Source organism: Temnothorax curvispinosus, unplaced genomic scaffold, assembly GCF_003070985.1.
Source record: "Temnothorax curvispinosus isolate PA1 unplaced genomic scaffold, ASM307098v1 QBEX01008257.1, whole genome shotgun sequence".
NCBI classification, from domain to species: Eukaryota; Metazoa; Arthropoda; class Insecta; order Hymenoptera; family Formicidae; genus Temnothorax; species Temnothorax curvispinosus.
Window position 1 is genome coordinate 46,990 of NW_020218037.1, and position 22,007 is coordinate 68,996.

At 42.4% G+C, this 22,007-nt stretch overlaps 1 long non-coding RNA gene across 1 annotated transcript in view; it reads left to right on the plus strand.

The window, feature by feature from the left end:
• LOC112457784 overlaps positions 1-22,007 on the plus strand; it is a 75,039-nt gene that overhangs the window by 25,535 nt on the left and 27,497 nt on the right. The window contains exon 2 of the long non-coding RNA XR_003041150.1: positions 4,068-4,119. This is a non-coding gene — a long non-coding RNA (uncharacterized LOC112457784). The remainder of the gene's footprint in view (positions 1-4,067; positions 4,120-22,007) is intronic.

A 22,007-nucleotide genomic window follows, 5' to 3' on the forward strand; every position in this document is an offset into this window, starting at 1 on the left:
TATACATTAAAAAAATACGGTTCTTTTTTATTGACAAAAAATACAAGTTTTCTTCTTTTTATCAATACAACGTATTCAAAAAAGTCGACGATTTCTACTTTATTATGTGACAAGCCGTTCCGAAGTCAGTGAAAGAGAATTACTCCTCATACGCGATTTTAAAGGAAACTCGCGAAACTCTGGGCAGGCATACAGAGTTCGTTCCACTTTCCAAAAAATCGTTTGCGACTCAATAAAACCCACTCTCGACTCGCAGTTTTTTTATACCGCGCGCGGGAAAGAAATGTTCCCGCGTTTCCTGCCACGACCCGTCGCGGGTTTACGACGTTTTGCCAAAATCGAAGGACCATCACCGGGGCAAGAGATTGGTAACGATCATCGTCCTGTTGATTCGCGAGGGATTCAGGAGCCTCCGGCGGGGATCGCCGCGGGCGGTCCACCGATCGCTCGTGGATTCGAGGGTGGGCGCGGGGGGAGTGAAATCTCCCGTCGAGGAAAGGGGCAGGAAGCTGTCCTTTACCAACGGATCGACTACCAGCACGCTGAAATCAGCGGAACGGTCGGAGAAAGGGGCGGATGTAGGCGGTCATTCGTTGCTGTTTATTAATTCGAGGCGAGGCGAGATGCGTCCACTTTGTGCGGTTCGGTTGCTCGTTTCGCCCACGCGCTCGTCACTGTGTTTCCATCCGATATGCACACGCACGTGTGTGCGACGCTAATGCAGGACATCGCGAATAAAATACACCCCAGGAAGAAAGAGCTCTAGAGACAGAAAGAGAGAGGCAAGATCGAAATTGCCGAATGAAGATTTTTGAGAGGCGTCTAATAGCGTAGAGGGTGCACGAAACATGCGAAAGGGGTATCGTAAAGACGACGATAAAGGCGTCGCTACTAGACTGGCCGCTGCCACGACTTTTTCCTAAAGACGCGGGGCATCCACGTTACTTTATTGGCGACAGCCGTAATGAGGCATCTGTCCGCTAATCGTGCGACGGTTATGTCGGTTATTCCAGATCGTTAATAACAACGATTTTTCTGTGCGACGTAAATTATCGCTCATAAGAAAACACGATTAATGATGTTTGGTGGATGCATACATTATCCGGTGATATCATCCGTAAATGTAGGAAATTAATTTTGTCGAACGTATTACTGTGAAGGATAATATCTCGTCGGTATTCAGGCATTAAAAGTCACAAAGTTCGAAAGGCGCCAGGTTCGCATTAGCAAGTATTACGGTGACGCTAATTAAGAAACTCATTCTTTCTCGTGTACATAGAACGCATTAAATCCGACAAACATTGATCGCCGTACCTTAGGGGCCATAAATTTTTGCTAAGTTTATTCTACGTAGTCACGTAGATACAATTTGGGACGGCCAATAATTCGTTCATTATATCACTCGCAAAAATAGCAGACATGACAACTCCAGAGAGCTCTCGGTAGCATTTGTTAGGTGCCATACCTGACTTTTACAACGGCTGTAAAGCTATAATTACATTTGTGTCCCAAAATCGTGTTTTTAGACCTGTTAATGGATTCATGCCAGGACACCTACATGATGCTGATACAAAATTGTTCGAAGGATCAAGTATATAAAGAGATATATGTCACTCGTGTCTTATGACTCGAAGAACTATACTCTATTGATCTCTTTTACAAAACCGATAATGCGGATTGCTGCGGTTTTACAAATAAAAAAATTCATGCAATTTGTCTCGTTAGCATCTATAGCGGCTATGATGCATTTCTCTTCTCGGGCGCTATAGAGGACATTAAAAATAACTGTCTAAAGGCACTCGCGCGCTAAACCACCCACGACCCATCTCACGTTACGATCGCATATCTCTTTTAACAGAGCAAGAAATAACGAGGCCGATACTCGAACGTCGTTATACAAAGCTTTTTTTTCGGATTTCAAAAGCGTATCGTATCGTCGGAAATAGCCGCTCGCCTCGGTAACCGAAACAACTGGCAGCCGAGCAAATTCGCATTTATTACATGAAAAATAGATCACATTTCTTCGTCATCTAAAATTAAGACTGAGAGCTCCTAGCTTACAAATTACGTTGAGAATGTTTTTGCATAAGGTGTGTGCGTGTCATTTTTCTACTTTTTCTGGCTCTATGCCATACGTTCCTCTTATTGTCAATATAGTAGCGACATTAATTACTTTTTAAATTATTAGTCAGATCAGAGATCTGTTATTCTATAACATAATCGTAAAATAATAACGCTTTATGCAAAAAATTGTATACATATTGTAATTAATTTATTATAAAAAATTATGCAAATGGAGTACGATGGACAAAACTATATATTACATTCTAAAGAGTTTTAATAGCATGATCGGCGTAGTATTCTAGGAGAAAATTAATTCCATTCATAAATGATCAACCGGATGAATTCGCGACTAAAGTTTCCGCGTTGCTGAGACACCATTTATGAAATCTACACGTTGTTTCTCACGCTTAATTTATTTATTAAAAAAAATTGCGTGGAGAGTAAATAAGTTGCACACACATCTGGATTTTCACACAACTACGACTTTAAACCTCGACTCGGTAAACAAATCCCGGGGGGCTCGAGCGCGCACGTGGGCACCTGCATTATGGAAAGGGAGGTTCACGATTCTGTCCTAAAGGAGCGAGAATTACGGTCTGGGCCGTAAAGCTTAAAAAATATCTCGATCGAGACGCGCGGCGGATAACGAGGTCGGACCTCGGGGGCACCTTCCGCGCTCGGGGAGAGACATCGATGGTTATTATGGACAACACCATAGGGACCCGTGACATGGCCGTTGCGTTGCTGTAGGTCCGCAAACTCTGCTCTTTCTCCCTCTCTTTCTCTCCTTTTTCTCCATGCGTTCTCTTAACAGCTGTAAAAAATGATTCTCGCGGCGAAGGACATGTAAATTTATGAAGGCTTGGGGGCCTTACGGCCGGCCGCCATTCGCGCGCACATCCCCACGGCTGACCCGGCCGTATTGTTATGCTAACAATTAATTAATGTCGCTTTAATTGCGCCGAAAGCACGTCACGCTTCCTCTCTCCCTTCCGCGCTTGCGCTTCGTGCGTGTACTGTCTCTTCCTCTTGCAGCACCGGCAACGATATTCTCCTCTTCTTAACGCTTTCGGGAGACGGAAATTATGCTGATTAAGACGGGCCCATTGTTTCTGCTGCTCATTGTTGTATCTTCGGGTGTTTAAAGAACCGCTAAAGAGACTCAGCGCATTTTTCTTCCTGCGTGCATATAAGAGGACGATTAGAAACGGGGCTCGCTTCGCGTGTATTGTCTCGCGATGCGCATTGTGGATACTTCAAACGCGACGCCTTTGCGCAACGCAAAGCGCCCATTGTCGGTTTGATTAATTATTGTTTCATAATTAGACATTTTAGGATTTAGGACACACAAGCATACACATACAAATGCATACACATATTGAAATAGGTTTTAATGAAAATTTATCGAATCTATATTTCTTTTTCTTGCAATTTTATCTATTCTTAAATGCGCAACTTTTCGCGGTATTGTGATGATTTTTAAAATAAATAATGACTTCCAGGAAACCTAAAAAAATATTTAAAAAATTCTTTACTAATTTGAACCCTCCTGGGGAGGGGGGAGGCAGAAGGGTCTTCCTTCCCATTCAGAAGGGAAAAAGGGTCAGAAGGGTCAGAGAAAGCCCTTTACAGATGTGCAGAGCCGCGTGTTTTCAGTTCAATCTTCATAAGGAAGAATACACAAAGCATCGAAAGTCGCTGCATATGCAAAGCTGCGCATTTAAAGTTAGATTTAAGACCTTGAATAATAAAGACAATAATAAGAAATATAGATAAAAATAACAAGAAATAATGAAGATAACAACAAGAAATAATAAACCAATGTTCAAGGTACAACATCATTAGCCAAATGCGATAATTATCATATTGAATTGCGTATTGATAAACATTGATATGTATAATGTTGAGGTATGATTAATGCTGATGAACGTATTAGTCACTGTATATGTACTCATTGATATTTCTTCATTAAACTAATTTCACCCATCTTTTTTTTATTGCAGGGCGTAAGGAGGACCGAAGAAGTGTAGATGAGTTATACTATCGGCGTCCTCGGTAAGTTATAAAAGCGATGTGAATATAGAGATCGCGCTTCGCGTCGACAGAATCACGCGACATCGCGTAAAATGTGTCAGGCGCGAACGCAGGGGGTCCTTCTCGGTTCGCGTCCCCTTCTCACTTTTCTCTCGGGGGTCCGGCTAATTATACACGCAGCCCGTACTCGTAACTCCAGATACGACTACGCGATGCGTCACCGAAATGTTTAACAACTCGCCGCCCGCGCGAACGTTAACGACCGCGCCTTCAGATTCCGCACTACGGGCGTTTTATCGGTTTTGCATCCTTTGCTCCTCTAGGAGAACCGGTTCTATCTTTGGCAGCGTATACGCCATCGAGCGGAACGGATCTCGCGCTCTCGATGAAAGATTTAATTACAGTTGATTAAAAACACTGCAATCTAAAATCGCATAAATTATATTTATATTGTGATCGCGTTACGAACGTTTTAAATCAGAAGAAACAGACTTACGTAAACAATCATCTGTGTTTTTTACCTTCTAATGAAAATTCCTGTTATTAATTACATATATATTGTATATTATTGATTGTGTTCTATGATTTATTAATATTTAATATTATTATATATACTTGATATTTTTTAAAAAAAGTAAGGAGAAATAAAAAAATAGGTAGAGATCAGTAAAAACGATATTATGACTGAGCTGTATTTTCTTACTGCTGGGATGTAAAAATCACTCTAGGTGACTCCTGGGTTAAAAATTATGTTTTATCATTTTGATTGCAAATTAGTTTATCCGTTCTTACGAGAAGATTTTACTTCACCGTAAATATAATACACAATTACATATTCTTTACAATTAAAAAGGTATATTTGTATACTTTGTATACTTAACTGTAGAACTCTCGATCTTGATAATTAAATAAGTATATTTTTCCGAGATGACTCGTTATTCTTAGATAACGAGTCTATTTTGCATATTGACACAAGGGTAATCCGACACGTGGTCAAATGCAAAATGTTTTGCACTAATCTCAAAAAACTTGACGTTACAAAGCAACATGCGCATTTATTTGAAACTATCCCATGTCACCAGTTTCAAACAAACACATATAATTATTATGTAGCGTAAGACAGTCATATCGTCTTCGAGTCTTCGTAAATTACCGGTGCCCCGATTTAAATTTCCTGTTAATTATGCAAATATTAAAGTCGCTCTGAACTATGTATCTATAATCCGCTCAATGAATTTAAATTGACGAATTTATGACCCTCTGGCTCTCGTAAACTTCGGCGAGATCATAAAATTCCGACCGTACGATTACCGGTGGACTCGTTCACGCTTACCTTTTTTTCCTTCTCGCGCTATTAAGTCCGCATCTGCATTCGCGGTTCTAAAACTGAAACTGCATCACTATTCGCGTTCGCCTCGGCGTTCATGGAGAAAGTAGTACCAGATTGAGAAGTAATTAGCGATCAGGCAATCTGACGTATTCGTTTTGCGTGTCGACCCACTCGCACTCCGCTTTACGATATTATAACGACTAGCTGCCGCTAATATCAATCGATCGCGTGTGCGGCGCGCCGCGGCCGGCCCGATACCGATCGCGATTAAATGCAGATCGCACCGAGCAATGAGTTAATTGAACGACCGATCGTAACCCTCGCGCTTGAGTATCGACGCCGAACGAGGCTGGCGATTGACGCGTTGCGCAACTTGTGTTCGCGGAATTTGATTAATGAACCGCGCGCTGATTAATGAATGTAAATGGGCGCCCTAAGCGCGCCCTCGCGAGTGTATACGCGCGCAAAAATGTAAACCAGAGGTGTTTTTTCGTGCGACAAGCCCCCGAATCGATCAGTCGTTGAAGGCACGAGAGGGTCTGGCATGCAGCGCCGAGTCTTTTCGGACCTTTTCGATCGGTTCGCCAGTCGGTGGTTCCCCTTCGTTCTGCGCCACGATGAGAGCGTAGAGGTACGAGAGGCGGACGAAGAAGAAGGCGGAGAGGTAGGAAGGAGACTCGGCCGCGGCCGAGCCGGACTGCTGCCTCCTCTTCCCCATAAATACGGATTTAGTCGCGCGGTTTACGACCGAAAACGTGTCGAGCCTCGCGAGCAGAGCCGCGCCTAAATTATTAAAGTCGTAAACGATCGAAATCGTCGTTAAGCGCCGCGCGAAGAAACCCATCGGAGCTCGTTCCCTTCTCCGCGTACCTCCCCCGACAAGGATCGTTTTTCTCGAGATTTCATTGTTAGGCCGCGTTAGGCGGGATCCCGATAGCCCGAGCGGGCAGAGCGCGGGGGCCTCGACACGATCTGTCGTAGGCGACAGTAAACGGGCTGATCGCCGCGATATTCCGCGATGGACTTCTGCGAAGCGTCCGTGTAGATTAGGTTCGAAGACGCGGTAAGGAGACACTTACGATGGATAATCACACGGTGACTGCGCGTGCCGGTCGTGCTGGAAGATCGATCTTTTGCTAGTTTTATTTCAACGTGAAAAATGGTATTTTTCTTGTCTCTGTTACACACGTTCACACGTCGGACGCTCGTTGTAACAACTACTTGATCTTATACAGGAATTTAGGAAATATTACAGAAATTTAAGTGTGACAGAGTTTGTGTAACATTTTTTTGATATTTTTTTTATTATAGTTACAGTTTATATCATAATTATTATAAATATAATTAATCCACTTGTATGCTTTACAGTAGTCATTTATAAAAAGGATTGAAATACAAGAGACACATTTCCCGAATCTAGCTTGTAAAAATAGATTGCAATTGCAATAAATAATTGCAATAATTGCACGCCACGCAGTAGAAAAATAGTGTAATAATTAATGAATCAGAGATGAGTTGCGATAAATTTATGCGTTGTGATTTAAACGTTGCGTTAATGTCGGATATACGAACAAAGAAGTGCGAATATATAACATTAGCATATTTGCAATTATCCGGGTTTGCTCAAGGTGTTGATCGACCATAATCGTTACGAGATAATTACTAGACCGTCGTCATATTTATTTCTGTAGATGCGTCCGTTGTAAAAAGTCCGAAACAACGCGTCACGTTTCCTCGACGAAGTAGAGACGTTGTTGCGCGCGGCGCAAGAAGTGCGATTAAAATTTGTAATTAAAATCAGTTGTGGTGTATTACCTGCAGACAATGTAGCCGACGAATTGCAACGTGGTTAGCTTACGGCGGTGCGGGCAAAAGATTTAATTGCTACATAATTGCCCGTTATTATCCCGATGATTGACGCGACGTGTTTTATTGCCGTTGCATCGCCGCGATAAGCATTCAAATTGAAACGCGGTTACGTAACGCGGCCATATCGGCGGTGGTTCAGTAAGGAAACGCGCCGCTATGTCTTAAAATAAGGACTCGGCTCCGTTTAGCCACGGGATATAAAATATGAACCGCTAGCGCGCGCGCGATCGCTATAAATATCCTTCCCAAGATTTCCTTATAAATAGAATGGGGAATAATTTAGTTGCACCTTCGCGCACTGTTTTTCTCGCCAGGCGTTAAACGAGGTACACCCCGTAATGGCGCTTAAGGAGTCTTCCTTTGTCGGGCCTCGTTACTTTGTAATTTACTGCTTCCCTTTGAGCGTCGCATTAAGGATTTCCTCGCGGCACGGGCGAGAAAGAGAATGCGGGATCGCGTGTAACGATGATACATGCAAGCGTATCGCGTCGCCGTATCAAAACACGAGTGAAAAAAAAGGGCTAGAGGTCGCGAAAAGGGATACGTGTAAGTGTCGGAGGAACCGACCACCCGGTTTTTCGACGGCGATCCTGATTTCGCAGATATTCTTCGAGTCAGAGCACGTGTAACGAGTGCACTTTATTTCTAGTTTCCTTGTCTCCGTTTAGCAAACCGTTTCAAGCTATATTAATGGGAGCTACCTTGATATTGTAAAGCAGTACAAGGTTACTATCATAATTATGATTTATAATTAATAATTATAGTATCATTAATTAAATAGGTCGAAGTACTCATACTGATGAGGTTTGCAAATGTCGTTTTCTGCTGTGTCTTTATTTATAGATTATGTAGCAAATATAAAGCCAATTTTTCTTATTTTTAAGGGAAAATTCCATGCAGCCTTCTATTTTATAATTTTTTTGCACGTAACTTCTTTTTGTGACGTCTTTTTATAATTAAACAACCGTAAAATTCAAATTACTGGCTATTATGAAAATAGCAATTTTTATCGCCAACTGCAAATAATTTAACAAGAAGTTGCACAAATTTGCATGTTCGTTTGATACACGACAGATGTTAAATTATTTTTCCAATTTATTATGCAGTGGTGTATAAATCATTATTTAATGAACAAACAAGGTTATCTGCGAAAATACATTCGCATTGTATATGCAACAATGTATATGACAATCATTTATAATAATACTTTTTTATTAATCTTTTTTCTGTCAATATTTTATTAGAAGTATCTGCTTATAACGAGACAGACATCAAAGTAGGATCGAATAAATATGAACAAGCAAACCTGCTTAAACAAAGACATTATAAAGTGATGAGCCAGAATGAAAAACTTGATTAAAAAGAAAGAAGCAGACATGCAAAAAAATTATCTTTCCAAATTACGAATTATTTTTTCATCTTTCACACACACATTTTACTAGATCTATTAGTGTGAGAAAGAGAATCCCCTGCGGAGCATTCTTGTCTTCAAAGCGAAAAATTTCTTACATTGGATAATTACATTTTAACAGTAAACAGAGATTTACATCTTGATATTTCCTGAATTAATTAATTCTATGATTTTATGTAAATTTATGAGCCTCGCGTTTCTCAGATGCGAATATTAATCCCTCCGATGTGATTCGATGCAAAACCACGCGATGATCGATGATCTCTTCCCGCGTGCTCCTCGAGGATGAAATGTCGCCCGGATTCCCGGCACACCTGTCAGAACTCCGGCACGTTTGAGATTAGAACTAATTCCGGGAAGAGTGTTTGCGCCCAAGCTGCGGGCGGCGAGATGCATGTCGTGCTACCGCGTCACGTATCGGAGATAGGTGGTATACGCACTAGGTGGCTGACTACAAAGAAGCGAAATCAATTTGCAATTTAAATCCGTCGGCGTACGTGCCCGCGGGTCATCTGATTGCCGTGCCGCGTCCGCGGCGATGATTTCGCTGAACCTGGATAGGTTCGATAACAGCGAGCGGAGAGATCCGCGCGAGATCGAGAGTCGTTCGACTGCATTTCGTAAGCTCCTGACCCGAGAGCACTTCATAGACGACGGTATCCCCGCGGACGTGCCGCATCGAAGTGAGAATCTCTCGATCGATATCGCCGATTTTATCAATCAGCCATGTATATTCCCGCGTCGATTCTCGTTGCGTTGCGAGCGTGCCACACGCTCGGTTTGAATTGTTTCTTTTTTTGTAGAAAAGGCGATGTGGAATCTCGTGGCGAAGTATACGAAGATCTCTACACGTTAAAATAAACGCGAATTTTTCTATGTTTTAAAATAGATGATAGAATTTTAATAAGATCTTTTTTCACAATATCTTAGATTGATATTCCTTTAATAGCTTATTATCTGCGCCGCAGAAATATCACAAAAATGTTAAAAGTATTATTAGATACTTTTAACATTTAATAATACTTTTAACATTTTTGTAATATTTTTTTACGGCACAGATAATATGCTCTATTATTTTAATAACTGCAAGTAGAATAGCATTCGCGATAAATATATCGATCTATTCTTTATATTATATATCAAGAAAGATTACTTTTTATAAATAATGAAGATATAAAAATTAAAGTATTATTACTATGCTCTCATTAGTTTGTGTCTATAGATTTAAATTATGATTTACATCGAGCGTTTTGTCTTAGAAAGAAATTCGCGTAAAAACCGTACACAGCTTCTTATGGTGCTCTTGATCTTGACACGTTGAGCCTCGAATTAAGAGACTCTAGGGAATAGGTCTGAAGAAAGTTTGGCTTAAGATCTTTCAAGAACAGAATCTCTTTCTTTACCCTTGTCATTATCCTCTTGTTTCTTCAGTTTTTTTTGGTCAAGTCCAAGCTCGCATAATCGGTTTTTGTCATCAGATTGACTTCAATACTGTTGAAAACACTTCGGTTACGATAAACATCGAGTATTGTGAAGAAATGGTCCCACTACGGGTGTCCCGGTGACAAAAACTCGAGCGAAAACTTCTTTATCCGTATTGTTCATCGGGAAAACGATCGAGGTCAGTTACGCTTCGGTTTCACTTATTTCACCGCGCAATATGTCAAAGCTCGTTTATCTCTGGCATTAGACAAAAAGCTGCGAACAGTTTTAATTACGTGGTCCATTCGAGCAAGACAAATGCTCGCAACACACAAATTCGCACAGCTAAACTAACGCGCGACATTTTTCGTTTCTGTCCTCAGAAACGCAAGGAGCTTCCGTGCCGACGGAGACGGTTCAAACAAAGGAAGGGGCGGTCACCCCTCCAAGCTCGTCTTTTCTCGAGTAATGCCATCCCTTATGCATCCGTAACCCTCCTCCGACGCCCGTTGTCGCCGATGTCTTTCTTTACGCTGTCTCTCTCTTTTTTTCCCTCTTTGTGCTCCCTCGTATTCTTTATCTTTCTCAGGTGCCTTCTCCCTTGTCTGCCCCCCCTCCCTCTCGTCCTGCGTGTCTCTTCGCGACTCACCCCTATGTCGATATTTCCCTATCGATTGATCCGCAAGGAGGCATCCCTCCCGTCGCTCTGTACGGGCTTCTCCTTTATCTCTCTTTTCTTTCCATTCGATCCTTTCTTTATACGACGAGCCAACTCGCTTTCCCCTCTCCCCCGCTGCTCTACTCTTGCTGTTTCTCCACTTTCCATCCGAAGCCTCCAGCTCCTCTTGCTTATTCCATTTGATATAACCCGGCCCGTGCGGGTTATATATATATCGAAGCGTTCTATACCGTTTTTAAATCTGGATTAGGATTAGAGTGACTCACAGTTTGCTTTTTAGTTTTTAACCAATAACATATTAATGGAAATTTATGCAACTATGGGTGATTTTATATAAGAGATTATCTCCTTTTACCATGGTGAAATTTGGGTAATATACTCCAATAAATATATAAGTAGCATTATATAATGACATTTTTTGAACAAGTATTTATTCAATATAACAATACATATAAAGCATAATAATAAGTACAATAATTCACGCGTTAATTATTTTCTTATAATAAATAAGAAAAGATAAACATACATAGGATACGAGTATGCTATAAAGAAACAAAAATTTTAAAGTACATTAATGGACAAATAATCCTGTAAACGTTTAAACATGAATGATGCTTAAGTTGCGCGAACAATAATAGTACGATTAAATGTTCCTTCGTCAAATTTCTTCGCGTCCGTTGCCATTTCGAAGACAATTGCAGAAATCGGTTGGCAGGTGGCAACTGTTCGATTCATCCTAGATCCCTTGTCCCCGTTGAGGGGTAGGAATATCGAGTTCAGAAGGGTCCTTGGAAACGGTTCGATCGGTTCGATCAGGACCCCGGGCCCAGGGGCCTTGCCCCTTTACACAATGTTTCTCACGTCACACAGACAAAGAGACGCAAATTCCACGTGAAAATCTGCCCGATGCGTATTTCCGTATCGGCATGCGCGCGTTACAATGAGGCCCACATACTCATATGCATCACGTACTCTCGCGCACTCTCGCGCGTGCGTGCGTGTGTATTACGTGTGTACGTGCGTGCGAGAAGGCTGGCAGCCACGCCGTGAAATCAGTTACGAAATCACGGGGTCCCATTGCCGTAGCGGCCCCCTTGGCCCCCTTCGGCCTCCGCGGGGTCGATCATTAATTTGTAACGAACCGGCGCCGCCTGTTATTATCCTACGGTTACGCGATCACGTGATTACACGCGCACGCATCGGTGCCGTTGGTTCCTCTCGCGCCTGGTCCTACCCGAAACGCCAGATTTTCAAGATAGAACGCAGGATTTACGCAGTTTGTATAAGATTCTGGTGAGGTAAGCGTGCGCCCTGGCTTGAGGATAGCGCACTTCAAAAGCAGTGCGATAAATTAGCATTACAATAAATGTATGGTAAACCGTGATTTTAAAATCGAAACGTTTTGACAATAATTTAAACCCAGTGACGTATCTTATCTTTTCTTCGCAATGTCGACGAAGTCACTCGCTTTTCTTCTTTCCATTTCTATTTTAATACCTTGAGAAAGATGACGTCTTCAGTATTTAATAAATAATGATGCTTTCGTTATCATAACTATGATCTAGAGGCGCCGTTAAATCACTGCGCGTACTACTTCGTGCTATCTCGCAATTTTATTGGTTCGAAATCTACGCGGTTTCCTAAACAAACGACTTGAATTTGTGATCCATCGTTTTAATTGCGGTGATTATTTGGTCATAAATTTTCCCCGTTGATCAATTACCGTGGTTTCTCGGGAGAATCAATTAACTTCGAGAGGAGCCGGCTTGAGAACAGCCTGAGACAGGGAGGGAAGAAACTCTTGCCGGTGTATCCTCCTCGCGTAACGAGAAATGGTCAATGGAGAATGAGTCCGGGCGATTAGCGAATTCGATCGGCGTGCCCCAGGTCGAGCCGGGGAGAGACTATCGATCGGCTCTTCCCGGAAGGTAAGGGTCGCCATGTAATCCGTCGTCGTCCGCCCTGAAATGGAGTTATTTCGACTTGGGTTTCGATCGAAAAGTCTCTACTCGACACGGCATCGTCTCGCGTCGCGGCCTGCCCGCAATCGAAAAGTTAACCGTCGGAAACGCGCCCTAACGAAGACCTCAACCCCCGTCCTCCCGTCCCATCCCTTTTTCTTTTCCATCACAAAATTATGGCCTACTACGTCGATCTTGTTACTTGTGCGTCTCCGTTTTAGGGTTAAACGTGGAGCCGTTTGCTTGCAGGTGTCTTCGAAATGGTGCAGACTGCAGCGTAATGCGTGCTAAAAGATATCGCGAGAGATATTGCTAAGAGACTCGTATATTGGGTAATGGGCATACATTTTTCGTCCGACACCGCAAAATTTTGTATCGCGACAAGACGTCCATTTCAGCTATATAAATTGGAAATGAAATTATGATGGCAGAAATCGCTAAAAATGAAATAAACCTTTAAAAATTATGATCTTTAATGAATCTGGATTTATTTAAAATGTCTCAGATTTTATGTAGGTAGAAATTGCCATGGGTTGTTAGAAAATCAAAAGTTTCAGGGCGCATGCGTACGCATCAGTGTAATTAAGTGCTGACCCCTCGGTAATTTCATTATCGTTGCCATTGTACTCTGGCCGAGCCGCGGAAAATCCTATTAGTCGCGATCGACGCAACGTTACATTTTACGCCCATCGACGGCTAAAAACTCGGGTGAATTTGTAAGATTCGTGACGTTCATGTCCTCGCCGATCGATGATAAATACTTCGATAGCCTTTTGCTTCGATGCTTCCGGCTAATGATGAGATTCTTTTCGGAACTTCGTCTCTTTAAAGCCTCTCCTTCGGAGCAGTAATAATAAAAGTGGAGAATTTCAAACTTTTGAGAACCGATGTTTAAGAAATCTTTGCTATTTCTTTCGAAGTATTCTGCTGTAGGTCAAGATTTGAAAGAAAAAAGTTATTTAACTAACCAATTTCCTTTCTTAACGGGCACCTATCCTCCCGAACAAGGAGATTTTTTTTACGATCTGCTCACGATCATTTTTTACGAGTCTATCAACGTGGCTCCGTAGCATATACATCATCGTACGTAATCCTAACTATAGCGACGCTAGCCGAGCGCGCGTTAGTCAAGCAATGACGTGTATTAATAGAGTTTGGAAATCCTCGCGACACGTCGTCGGTCGTAAATTCCGCCTCGCGCGGCACCGATGTTATAATTAAAGCCTTCGATATCAATCAATACGCGCTCGGCCGTCGCAACGGGCGTGCGTCGGCGTGCTGGCATAAATTGCTGCACATCGAAACAACGGGGACGGCCGCGGCTCTCTCATGACGTATACATACATACATTTATATACACACATAAATATATGTGTACATATGCGCGCGCGCACCCCGAAAGTTTTATATTTATAGCGTACCATTAGCGGTGCGCGCAACGTGGCGAGAAAACGGCGTTTTCTTCCGCGCAAACAATGTGTACGTGGCAGTAAATTCGTTTCACGCGACAAACAGCGGGAACATTCCGGGAAACTAAGCCCGGCCGTAATAATTAACAGTCGGCGCGACGCGACGTTTAATTGCGGTAATTACGATAATTACTGGCGAGCGTAGCCCGCCGCGAGCATCGACGTCATTCGCCGCACGGAACGGCACGTTAACGGCAATTTGTTGCTAACATTTCGCTTCGTGTCATCGAGAGCGGCTCGCGTGATCGTCACGATCGATACTGGCTCAAGATAAGATCGTCGATCTCGCTTGCCGCGGCCGCGCGACGTTGGAGATTTCAATCGGCGTCGCACCTCGGAATTCGCTTATAAATCGCCCCCCTTTAATTAGCATTGGATTAACCAGGTTAATGATCGGAAATAAAAAAAGGCTCTTCGTGTCCCATTTTGCGCGTCAACCTTGTTCCAGGCGATAAAGTCACTTTTTAATTATCCAAGAAACGATGAAAGAGGCGTCTTTTCATGTAAATTAAAAAATTTTACGATCATGACGTGTTTTTATCGTTGGAACCATTTATACTATCTCTTGCTTACCATCTGAATTTTAGCAGTATGCAAATTTAGATCGCGGTGGACTCAAATGAGTGCATTCGCGCGCATAATTCTCCTCCGGAAGACGATAATAAATTATGTCACATCTGATTCTCAATTTTATACCCGGAAATCTCTCGTGTAGGATTCGGCGTCGATAAAGCGCGCACGTTTGCCTGCGCACGAGAAACGATTCTCCAAAAGGCGATGAAATGACAGGTTAACGCTGCGATTTGATTTCGGAAAAATCGCGGTCATCCGTCTCCTCTCACGACTAACGCGAAGTCGTGAAACGAGATGAGAAGGGCTCCGAGGGCCCGAGCGAGGAAAGGAAGGAACGGACCGGCATAAAACTCGCCCCACAGAATTTTTCGTTCGCACGGTTTCATTTCAATTAACGTTCCCTCGTCCCAGGAGGGTTGCCACCGCCGTCTGTATATATGTATGTATATATAGCCTATCTCGATGTCTCGCCGATAATTGCGCCTCGGTAACACGGCCGAGTTAGCGGCTCCTAAAGGGATGGATTTCCGAACCGGTTTTTGCGCATTATGCGCGATTCTCACCCCGAGGCACTCGTAAAACCTTAGGCAAGAATTCGCGCCGCGGGGGTGGGGCAGGGAGGGAGGGAGGGAGAGAAGTGGTTTTGAAGACCCTACGATCGATTCTCGGTGACTGTACGACTCTCGAATTCGCACCCGCGCCGCGATTCAATTTAGAAACCTCGTTGTGTCTCGTTGGGCTTTGTATTGCTTCTGTTTTCTTCGCGCCGCCGGTGTGAGTGGAATCTGTCTGCCGTATAAAAATAAGTTCCAGTTAAATAAATGCAGGATACGATAAATTAGCAGAATAGATTGAGATAAGCGTTTTGTATAAAATTAGATAATTTATTTTATTATCAGCAAGATGTTGTAAAACATTAGCTCTTATAAAGTAGTTATAAGTAGACATATTAAATTAAATTATGGAGAGTCGAGTGCTGAAGGAAATAACAAATATCTTGGAACGTAGCGAGAGAAAGACGGAGAGAATAGTTGCTACATGAATAAGAGTTAGATATGACAAAAATTTTGCTGCAACAATTCAGAGATCAAAACTATAAAGTCTTGTGAACCTACGCGAATCTATGCAATCTATCTGACAGATTGCAATTGTCTTGAGGCAAAACGTCGAAGAAGAACGCAATCGAGGAGTCGACACAATGGAATTTTAATGCAACAGAGGAGAGAGATGATCTTCCGATCGCGGAGCGGCAATCGAAGCTGCGAGTCTCTCTCGGCGGAAGTTACGATTTCGATTATTTGCACTGCACATCTGGCAACAAGTTGCAATCTATTCCTGCCCGGTACATCAACGTGGTAACCACGGCGATGCCTACCGACGCATGTGTTCACTCCCGCGCGTACATACACACACGCGGGCGCGCACGAAATCACGTACGTGGAGCGCCTGTAATATTCGGAATGATTTCTAATGTGTGAATCACATCAAACGAAGAGCGACTGGCACGGATTTAGATTTCGCGTTCATCAGGGGACTGTCTCTCCTTCCCGATAATGTGATTTATTCGCGCCGTTTTCATCCGCTGACCCGATTCCGCAACGCCGGATGTGACATACGTCTGCTGCACCGAGTCGACAACCTCCAACGCTCGTTTTTTACTTTTAACCAACACATTCCCGACCGCCATTCGATATGAAACTTGAATGTGATTCAGAGTTCCGGCGCGGCTATTACGCGATCCACCGCGCGAGTGTGATTGACTGTGCGCTCATTAGCGGAGTGACTAAAAACGAGAACTACTCAGATGTCCGTCGTTCATGATCTCGGATCAAGATGAATATTCTCTCTAAGATTTTAGCCTTTCCTTTATAAAGATATTTCGGAGCTCATTTTAATTATTAATCTTTTTTCAGAATTTGATCGTTTTAGACCTGTTTAATACCTGAAACGTGCTAAATATTACATTTAATAAAACGTTAAACTATTAACGTCGTTAATAGATTTTTTAAATAACGCTAGTCTGTTATTTATAAATATAATAGACATATTAAAATTAATCCAAACTTCAGAATTGAGAAATGCAACAAAAAGTCGTTGAAGAGTTTTGCTCAATTTTTATAACTAATTAATATAACTTACATTAATATATAACTTCATTTTTATAACTTTTATAAAGTATTTCTTTCTTCTCATAAATTCGATAAATATAGACTTAATACATAATGCGCAAAAATCTGTCCGATCTATTCTTGAATCAGCACCAAGTCAATAAAATGTTCTTTTATAAAGTGTATATTTTTTATGCTTAAACAGTAATTGACTAACTTTTTATTTTGCCTTTATTGATAGTCAGAACTTGATTTGAACGTTACGCTAGCTCGTTTATCGAACGAAACTGCGGTCGGCGGATCAAACTCGCGGTATTAGACCCATTAAAATCGACGCTGGGAAATAATTAAGTGACCTACCCCCTGACTTCACGGTACTCGCCCCTAGCGCGCATGGCGCCTTTTCTTGCCCTTTACCATCGGCCCCATTCCACCCGGCCTCTCTTCCTTGTTTATCTCCTTTCTTTTTTACTGCAGTGCACGTAGGCTAAGAAACACGACTTCGCCAGAGTCGCACGCGTTGCTCGGCGGTGTAATTATGCCGCGCAGTGATTGGCGTGGTTCGTGGAACAGAGGGTAGCGGCGTGGTCTAAGCACGAGGGTGGCGGTCGCGGCCGGGAGACGGGGCTAGGGGGGCACGGCGAGGGGAGGAGTGGTTTTTAGCTCGAATTCATTAGAAGTAAAAATCGATAGGCGACGCTCTCGCTGCCTCCGCCGGCGGCGTTTCGCTCGGTAAAAAGAATGCGAGAGCGCCTCGGCCGCCACGCCACGCCGCGCCGGAGAGGTTGCCTCTCTCATCCCTCCTTCCTTCTCTAACTTTCCTAGCCGCGCGAGCCGCGCGTCTTCCTCCGCTTCCTCAACTTTCCCCATCGCCACCATCCCGTTCCAGAAATCACCCCCCGACCCGGGCTATCCTTAGTCTCTCCGCGAGACGATATTCGGTGCTTGAGGAGGGATTCGCGGTTCAGGATTCAGCCGCCACTTCACTCGCTCGCTCTCTTTTTTTTTCTCCTGCGATGCTCCTATCATGCAGTTGTTGTCATATAAAAGTCTAAATTTTTTAACGAGCAAATGTCAGCGTCTTTGTTAATCCTGACATTGTGATTAGATCATTTATGTCGAAGCTACATAATAAAATCTAGTCAGAGGATTTTAATAGCTTTTCCAAAAATGTCCATATTTTTGCTGTATGTCTAGTATTAGATACGTAATCAGACGAATGATTTGATACATGATAACGCAAAATGCAATCTTCTATTGTTGGATAAACAAAACCTAGAATCGAGTAACCGAATCTATCTTTAGAGCCGCTATCTTTAAATTCACCTATCTGTAAGTGAATACGAGCTTTCGTTTTTCATCAGCGACGTGTCGAAACAGAAATGCAATGCATCCAAAGTATTGTTGAGATCGCATATTGTTAAGTCAATATACTTGTGTTTAAATATTCGTCCGCGAGACATCACGCCGCCAACAAGAGTCCTGTATCCGTATAAATAGCGCCGCAAGATGGATACAATCGCGTAATGGAAGCGACGTCTCGGAAGAAGAGAGAGATATCGTGGTTTTCTCGTTGGTGTCATATCTCGTTCTACAATATAGTCGCGCGAAGTGTAAATTCGTGACTACCCACTACGCGCTAGTCTCCACGTGCGAGCTGACTGGCTCGCCAATTGGATCTTCGATGATAATGCAGCCAACTAAGATGCTCGCGTATATAAATACACCGCTTCGGAAGCGAATGCCATTGGCCACCCTGGCACTCGCGTGTAAATTGCGGACGGACGGCCGTCCGGCTTTCCCATTGTGCTTTTCCCGTCGCGTATAAACTCGCTCGATATCGATTACATGGACGTATTTATGGCACGGGAGACAAGAATTAAGTTGTGCACGCGGTTTCTAGCGCGGCATAACACGGCAATAAAGTTCGTCCACCGACTAGAATGAAAGACCAAAACGCACTTTAAAACACTTTAAGCGCAGCGCGCTATGTTTATCAGGAACAGCGTATATTTCAAAATGTAAACATCTGTTCTCGGACATAACAGGACATAACGACAGGAAGCGTTCTATCTTTAGCAGGCTGTTAAAATTATGTGAATGACAGTGATGATAGAAAAGATATATTTTTTAAATATTAAATAATTACTATTGAACCAGTTGTAGTTTAAGTTTTAACATTTCTCATTAAAATAACAAATATAGATTTTTAAAAGATAATTAACATCGTTTTTATAGTATGTCATTTAACATTTATCGAAGTACTATTTATCTTTAATCCCTTTATAAAGTCATAAAGCTGCCAATCGATTCCTCCACAAGTTTATCGATTCTTCTTCGAAGATGATCGAGCTGGCGTTGTTTTTCTGGGTCACCTTATGAACACGATGAGGGGTCAGGGCGAGTGATGAAAGGAGAGAAGAGGAGGAGACGATAGGGAGACGATTGTACGGGGGAATGGTCGGGCTGGTCCAAATTAACGGTTACCACTTCGGCTCGGTCATTAGGGAAAAACTTCCTTTCCATTGGTGCCGACCAATCCCGTTTCCACAAGGATCTTGGGGACCCGAAAGAATTTTCAATCGAATCCTCGAAACGCTTTCGCCCTTGTTTTCGCGTAACGAGGAAGCCACTGTCATCCCTCTATTTCGTCTTCCTTCAGCAATCCCTCCGACCAAGCTGTCTCGTTTATTTCTTCCTGCATACGCGATTCCAATTCCGAATGAAATGCGAATGAGCCAAAAACGTATATCGAAGATATGAGAAACTACAACGAAATCTCTTTCTACATTAAGAGCGTGAAACTTTTTAATTAAATTAGACAAAGCATAGCGTGTAAATACATGTTGTATTCTTCAGTAATAATACGAATATATTGGTAAGGCCCTATTTGTTTATCTATTAAATTTTAGACGAGATTGGTAATTAACATATCTATATGTGCACAATTTATTTGTCTGACAGTATTCATGTTGAAATAATGTTGGACAATACATATTCAATTATGCTTATCTCGTGTTTTTTTTCTAAATTTATTATTGCTGTATGTCAGTGTATGTAAATCTCTGTTTTCATTTATCTAAAAAAAATTATGTGATTTTATAATCATAAATGAATATACGAAAACGCATACAGACCAGAATATTGATAACCAGAATTTTAATATAAATGTGTTTTACATAAGCATATGATCATCGATTAATAATTACTGCGCTAACAAATTATGATCCGTTCTCTCTCACATTTAGATTTTATAAAAATTTCATATTTTATGACATATCACTTCCAGCGGAATATTTGTAGAGATGTCTTATTATTTTTATTATTTTTAAAAAGAATCAATAACCCACTCTTAATTCTCGAAATTGCGATAAATGTGTGACAAATGTGTCGTAAAAAAAAAGTGGAGCAACGCGTCTGAACTCGGATACGATGCCCGTTAATAATCGACGTATCGTGGAGTGCATTGACCAGCCTGATTGTCACGCTGCCCACGTAGTTTTTATTTTTAATACGACATGACGTTTTGCTCGTGGCGCGACAAAAATATGAGTTTCTGCATAAATACGAATTCGTGCGATGAACCTTCAAAGTACGTACTCGATTATGAGTATCTTCATATCTGCACATGCGAATATTTCGGGACTATTCTACTTTACGTGTATGTACCACGATCGTGCCCCTTGTAAAAAAAACTCTTTCTTAATATCGTTCGTCCTTCGTATACGCACCATCTTTGCTCGGCACTTAATTACAACCCGGCGATGGCGAAAGAATGGCAAGGCTAGTGGCGGCTATTAACGTCCGGCGATCGAAGGTAAGAGCGTGCCGGAAAGGTAGAAAGGGAGAGAAAGAAAAAGACGGGAGAGACGGAAAAGAAGCGTAATAAAGTTGAAGCGAGAGGATGCTAGGTACTTTTATGTATTCTATACCCAACGTGTGTGGTTTCACCGATCGGTCGCGGCTACGACGCGGGAGTGTCCGAGGGGGGGGGGGGCGAAGAGGAGAGGAGGTGAGTGGGGAGGGTGCGGTGAAATCGACGAGGAGCTGGCGGGGATAATTAGGCGGCGAGAGCGAGAGGGAGACGTCGAGGAAAGCTGGAGGAAAAAGGAGGGAAAAAGGAGACTTCTGGGTAAAGCGGCGCCAGATAAGACTTAATATTTGATCGTGAGCCCACCCTTGGCTCGACCGCCGAGTCAACCCGCTTCCACTTGCCCACCTACCGCGTCTCTCTCTTTCTTTCTCTCTTCCTTCCTCTTCTCCCCTCACCCGATCGATCTCCGCTCCGTTACTTCCTCCGGACGAGGGACCTATCGGGGGCAAATCTGTTGACACTACTGTCCGGAACCTTGTTTCCGATTTCCGCGCAAACGTCCACGCGTGGGATCGACAAAACTGCTCGGTGTCGTCGTCTAATGTCTTTCTGACTTCACGCTCGATTGGCCGGCACGCGAGACGGGGGTCTTGTCTCGTCGGGAAAGTTTGATCAAACATTCTTTCTTTATCTACGACGGAAATATGCTTAACGTAAATGGTTTTCAAGAATTTTTAATTTTGTAACACCTTCAAATTATTGGCCAATAAACGGTTTATTATTTTATATTTTATTAACTTGAATTTTAAATAAGATTAGATTTTCTTTCGAATTAAATAATTATCCTGATTTTAACATTAAAAGACCATTCAGTAGAATAAATTATAGGCTGAATTAAGTTCGACAATATCCGATTTCAATTAATTGATTTGAACGCTGGAATATTTCAATTATATTATTATCAATTATTACAATATCTGTTCGAAGTTTGCGCTTTAATTGCGGACTATAATATTACTTGGAAAACGCGCTTGATGTCCATGGGGATTTCGTTGGTGTAACTTTAAGGGTTGCGCGCCGCCTTGTCTTCATTCCTTCGTGCTCCTGGCGAAGTCACGAAATTCGTTATGTACAATGTAAACGGCCTTCGTGACTTTAAAAGCGTTTGTTTCATTGCGCTTATTTTAATCGGGGACAGCGCGCCTCGTAAACCTCCGCAAAACTCGTAATGAGGTATTTAAAACCTGAGAATTCAAAGAAAGCGGATCGATTA